A 6,912-nucleotide genomic window follows, 5' to 3' on the forward strand; every position below is an offset into this window, starting at 1 on the left:
CTTTGTTACATGTCACAAAAATGAGCTCCTTTCAGTACAATAATGATAATACTCGAACATGTTGAAACACATACGCAGGTGTTAATAGCATATAAACAGAGCCTGGCACTTATCTTCTAATGTAAGGAAATAGACAATCTGTTCTCATTTGCTTAAGATTTCACTGTGATTCATTTAGCCGGGTTTAATTTGTGACTTCTTTGAAACACAGAGACAATTGCCTTGGGTTTGTATTGAAAAGCTCCGTAATAAAGTTAGAATTCCTATGGTACTGTCTTTGGTCAAGGGAAAAACTACTGTTGGCTTTAAGTGAGCCAAACTGTGGTTGGGCTAGCAATGACCCAAAGGTCGCTAGCTTCTCATGAGTAGCAGAAGGATGCTTATCAGAAAATCTCCCAGACAGTAACTGACCTATCTAAGCGTAAACACAACCTGTAGAGGACAACCAAACTGTAGTAGTAAATCTGACCGTGCTTCTTAATGTTAAATTAATATTCTCATACACAGTGTTTCATAGAAGTTTATTAGGTTATCTGAGAGTACCATTATTGGCAGTGAATTAGAAATCATCTAGTCTATATGCTTAATGCTACTGTTTTATCTTTTTTTTTCCACAGAAAAATATTTATTAAGCATGCTTACTGAGCTGTAGAACAGCTCTGAGTAAACAGAATCAATTTCAATACACTATTATTAGCAGAAAGCAGTCAGTGCTCTGCTTCTACAGAGGGTGAACAGCAAGAGCAAAAACTTTATCACATTTAGCTAATTGGTCCCAGGTTTATATGACCTTGAGTGGCAAACACTTATTTGTAGATTTGTTCTACACTCAAAAATTCTAATGTAATGTGCATTAACATGGTAACATATTGCTCTTCCGAGCATTAATTGTGGCTATTATACCAAAAGTCTTAATGAGAATACATGTTTAATATTCAAGAAAACCTCTGGTCCATAGAAGAGACTGAAAGCATGCTGAAAATGGCAAGATGTCCATGTTATCATCCTGTTGTTTAGGGCTATGACAAAGGAAATCCATTCCTAGCTACAGTTGTCTGTTAGATGCTAAACTCCTTTCATTTGCTTTGGTCTCCAAATCTGCAGTAAATTACAGTAAGGACCATGGATTATATTTTGAACCTAGTTCACCCCACTGTAATTTTACAGCAAGTAAAATTACACAAGTGTAAAATTGGACCATGGGACTGAATCAAGTCCATGATATTACTCAAATCAGATCCTAGTGTTATACCAGAAACAGAAAAAAGGTTTTGTGGCTATTTTTTTTATTTCTCAGTGACAGACAGAAGAAGAGACCACAAGATGTCACTCTATCCTAAGAAGCTGAGAAGTACTTTCTCATAGCAATCCTTTGGGAATGTTGGAAAGCTGAATATCCTGAATGGGATTCTCTCTTAAATAAGTATATGTAGCTCTTAGTGAAATCAGTGGGGGTTGCTTCTGCTTTTGAGAGTCTAATTAGAACCATGTGCCTTGGATTAGTAACTGGTAAATATCGCTTATCATCTCTGCTGTGGGGTGCAAACCTTTCTCCTTGATTCTTTACAACTTAGAAATGTTAAGTTCATTATTCACAGGTGACTTCATAGGTCCAGTTCACAGCCTGCATCATGGTATTTTGTGCTTGGTGGGTTGAAGTAAAAGAAAGTTTATTTTCAACCCATCCCAATAAACAGCACTAGCATTATACTATGATTACTTAGTCTCTCAGGGCTGCAGCAAGAGATGTTCTTTTTGTTGACTACAAGAGAGAAATGACTAAGATTGGAGCCACTGTTATGCTGGCTTTGTTATCTTTCTCTTTGGTTTACCTCTATTATTTCCCATAGTGGAAAATAGAAATATATGAATTAAAAATGAGGGATGTATGATTACAAAAGCACAGTGCCAGGGAAGAGGGAAGAAGGTACCTTAACAACTCAGATAATACCTGTAGGATGTGAATTCACTTCCATCATGAGCTACTCTGCATCTATGGGCACAGTCAAAGAGAAATTGTAGTTTAACTTGGTTTGTAAAACAGTCTGCAGTCCCCAAGGATTTGGGATCAAGTTGCAATAGTTACAGTGGCCCAGACAAAACAAAGACACTGCCTGCTTACTGGGGACTTCGTTAATTGGTTCAGTAGCTTGTCTTTGGCCTCGAGCTGGTATTGCTTAAGTGCTATAAAATAAAGTTACATATGACAAACCATTTGCAATACACAAAGAAACATAGCTGGTACTGTAAAACTCATAAACAACATTGTATATCTGTTACCCCCATCTACTGGAGCTTCTCAAATAACATTCTGTTATATAACATAGTACTGCTTTTATAACAACATCCACATTAATTTTGTTTTTCATAGCAGTAATTAGTCATGCATTGATTGCTCTAGGCCTTAAGTAAACTGAGTGATAAGATTGTCACAAGTCATGTAATAACATGTAGTTTAAAATGCAGTTTATGGACAATAGTATAGTGCAATAGTCAAGACTGCAAGGCTGATAGAAGGACATCAGGTTTATTCACAATCACTCTGGCAGATAGGTAAATGGAGAAAGGCAGTGAAGAATAAATGCACTTTATTTTTATCAACAGACAAATGTATTTCCAAATAATAAGTGACTTTTGGCTCCACTCACTATTTTAGAAATTGTTCAGACATTTTCAAAACACTTTACAAATAAAGCCTCAAAAATCTGTTAATGGCTATGCCTGGAATCCAAGCAGCTAATCATTCTCAGGTAAGTGGAAGCCCAAACCACGAGTAGCAGAGCTCAAAACATTAGCAGCTGTTCCTAAAAGCATGGTCTGCAAAAGTATCCACAGGACTCTCCACCTTCTACTGTGATCAAATAGTCTGAAATTTTTCCTTAATGATGTGTTTGCAACACTGTTCTGAAAATTAATCTGCCAGATAGTGGTAGTAAAATTCTAGGTGGTCTTCTAGGAGCTGGCTGAAGAAAAAGATTAAATTCCCCAGCTGCAGGAATGAATTAAGCCTAAGTTACCTGACTTTCTATCTTTGCAGCCACACTGAATCATAACATGAATGACTATTCAGGTATGACCTATGCTTTACAGTTGACAGGTTGTTTCACCATCCAGCTCTCATAAACATGTGTCTTCTGTTCCCTGTGAAAAAGGCATCTTTTGGAAAAACTGAGGGAAGAATTCCTACAGAAAAAAAGGAGTCTGTATTTGTGCAGACATACTCTAAGTAAAGAAAAAAGGAGGTACAGGGAAAATCTGATGCATAGTTAATGGATTTTATCTAAATCAAGTGTTTAGCATTCCCATTAAGGGATTGGAATTGACTATGGAAAAAAAAAAATCCTGTTTTTTCTTCCAGAAAGATCCTTTCTGCATGCGTATTTGTTCAGATGGAGTGCAACACTATTTACTGCTAGACAGAAGGGCTTCAAGCATTCTCTCAGGTACTCTAAAGCTAAAAAGGAGCGTTAAGGTTAAATCGGAGTTTAAAACTTTTGCTCTGTCTTTACTCGTATTTGTTAAGACCCATGTTTTAAAACCAAGCAGCTCAAAGTGATAGAATGCATACAAGCAATAACTATGATAGCATTGCCTTTATAAAATGAAACAAATATGTGAGAACATGCCAAGAAATACAAGAAATCAGGAAGTCCTTCATGCCCCAAGACCTGTGAGGGTCATGGTCTAAAGAGTCATGGTTTGAACAATGCCAAAGCTCACCAGTTGCCAAGAATCTGATACAAAAACCCTTTTTATTTGAGGCTTTTTAAATTGTCAGTATACTCTCTAAATGGCATGTTTTAAACTGCAAAAGCCAGAAAGCTGAAATAATTTCACACAGAAACTGATAGAATTTTTGAGGTTCAATACAGGAGAAATACTGATCTTAAAATTCATCAGTGCTTTTGGGAAAAGTTCTCTTTGGGTCAGACTGCTGACCTGGAATTGCCAGAGTGTAGAGACACTCCGTCATTTTCCAGCAGTGGAGCACATAAAGCTCTCCTGCCAGCTCTGAACCAAGGATATTTCTTTATAAGCTGTATCAGCTGAGCTGCTGTTAAAACCCTCAGTGAAACCCACAAATAGGCCAAGGAGGCCAATTTTACTCCCAGCTGTTTTACATTGATGTACCACCACTGATTTTTCCTCCACAGAATTTTTTCCTTGGTCTAAACAAAAGGAGAATCAGACACTATGCAACAGTTTATAAGTTCATTTCAGATTTTTTTTAACAAATCATTTGTGAATCATCACAATATTTCAGTGCCAGTCTTTCTGCTACAGTTTCGTAGGGTGCAAGTGGAACCAGCTAACCTTGAATCCCTTTAATTCATTTATTTTTCATTTATTCTTCTTTGTAATGTGTTTAACATCTGTGGAACAAAGTGTTCTGAGGAAATGATCTATTGATTACTGACTTTTTGCATCATGATATATGCAGGATGAAGAGCTCGAAACCATGAGTAAAATAGATTAACTTGTATCAAGCATTTATAAAAGCTGAGGATATTACCAGTGCTTCCTCTTCACCATGATGATTACAAGGTGGGCATAAACCATCCTAAAGGAGAAAGTGCAGTTACGAATGAGCAAAAATTAGTCTAGTTCTGAGGACTTAAATGTTTAAATCAAACAATCACATAGCATCTAAAATACCCGTACCAAAAAGCATCATCATAAAGACCTGTTAGAAATATTTAGTCAGTCTCATCTGGGGCCTGATAAAAGTCCTTCTGCAGTCCATAAAGAAGATTGCTATAAGTTTCAGTCAGTTTGGGACCATATTAAAATTTCTCTCAGATTATGTTTTGAAGCATAATAGAGAACCAGGTGGGCCCTGCATACCTGTAATTTTTGTTGATTAGTACGAACTCAATTTTTGCCCAGTTGTGGCAAAAATCACTTCAGGTCACTTTCCTGATAATATGAAATAGACCTCTGATCATAGTGTTTCTACAAAAAAAAATTCAAGGCTATAAGCATGCAGGATATAGAACTTATAGAACAGGTGTGTTGTGTGTATGTACACCTGCGCATGCACTCCACTGAATGTGGACATACTATGAGAATCATATATTCTGTTACTATTATACAATTATGTTATAATAATACCTAAGTAAAATTATATTTGCATGAAACCATAAGATAATATAGTACAAAATAACAAGCCCCTCTCTGCCTCTTAGTTTGGAGACTGGAGGACTATTCTTGGGTGCAGGATACCTTTAGTAGTATAGAGTATAGCTTGTTTCACTCTCTCCCTTTCTCATCAACTGTTTAGGGAGCCTAACTTGACTAAATCTGTGTCTTTGGGTCCCTAAAGTTAAATGGGATATATTCAGGTGTTCAGGCCTCCTGAGATTGTTGGAAGCATATTCCTCTTTCTACAGCCACTGCACAGGGAATTCACAAGTTAAATATAAGATGAGAAGCAATAGATAGATGAAGGCAGAGAATCCTAGGGGAATAAAGGGATATCACTGTATAACATGATGGGCTGTGGCAGAGCTCACCAGCTACTTGTCAACACTGAGGGCTCTAAAGAGGAGTCATGGCCCTCATTTGAGGAGCTGGCAGAATTCATCCCCTTATATGCTGCCTGTGTATTACTTTGCATGTGTTTTCTAGATCATAGTGGCTTGGTAGTAGATTTACTGGCAGTGTACTGAAAAGCAACTTTAGGACAAGTTAATTTGGGCTCTCTTAGCCCTGATAACACCTGCTTAAAATATGCTCGCTTCTGTGAATGACAAGTGTATAGAGATTATATTATGATAGTTCCATGGCAAGTGTCTTCTGAAAAGCAATATGGAAGGCTATTTTTCAGAAGGGCCATTAACCATCTGGCAGCCCATTTTCCATCTTCCTGCATTGTAAGCCTGATAATCTGAATAGCATTCAAGAAAAAGGCAGATCAAAGTCTTTGCTGTTTTCATTGAAAATACATCCTGACAACCCTATAAACAAAGATTTTCAAGTGGAAAACTCCTAGAAGCTTGTTTTACCCTTCTGTCTTTTTGAGTGCCATAAAGCCCTGCTTATTCTTTAGATTTTCTGTACACAGCTTTTTTTTTTTTTAAGTGAAATTCCAATATTATTCATTTTATAGGTTTGTTCACATTCAGCACTATGGAAGACAGAATATCCTAATAAACCCAGGAGGATTTTGTGTGTGTAATGCCATTGTAAGTATGGCAATAATGCTGCTAATGAATTACACTGCTGTAACACTCTAATCCTGCTCAGTCACAGCATTTAGGACTGGGTTTTTCCTAACACAGTTGGTAGAGGAGCATCGTATTCTTTGCTCGTCTCCTATCTCAGAGCTCACCTAGAGCTTGCAGATTGCAAGCTTGCAGATTAAAATTTTGCTTCACATGGGGCAAGGCTATTGTGTAGGAAAATGCTATTATCCCTATTTGTCAGATAAAATCTGAAAGTGGGAGCAGTAAGAGGCTGTAAATTCCAAGCCAAAATGACGTGGAGACTAAGGGGGAGCTATCCACTGCGTCCCAAGCTAGTGTCCAAATCAGTGAATCATCTTGCTGGGCCAAAGTGCTAATGAATTTATGTGGTAGAAGAATCCAGGGAACAGTCAAAGCATTTAAAAACAAGCCAACAGATACATGCAGCATTTGGGAGTGACAGCTGATGGTCCCTCAAAGATGTAACGTGATTTCCACAATCATAAAGAAATACTTAATTTTATTTAAACTAGCCTATGTTTTGCTGTGAGCCTTAATTATCGGGTGTCACACAATAGCACACTAAATGTCATACACTGAATGACATCTCCTGAGACAATGTTATGAATATCCTGGATATATTCCCCAGCTGTAGAGAAAAGTACTTCATGCCTTACTAGCTATAGAGCACACACAGTCTTACTGCTTTGTTTTGTATTCAGCAACT

The sequence above is a fragment of the Dromaius novaehollandiae genome, chromosome 9 (genome assembly GCF_036370855.1).
Source record: "Dromaius novaehollandiae isolate bDroNov1 chromosome 9, bDroNov1.hap1, whole genome shotgun sequence".
Classification (NCBI taxonomy): domain Eukaryota; kingdom Metazoa; phylum Chordata; class Aves; order Casuariiformes; family Dromaiidae; genus Dromaius; species Dromaius novaehollandiae.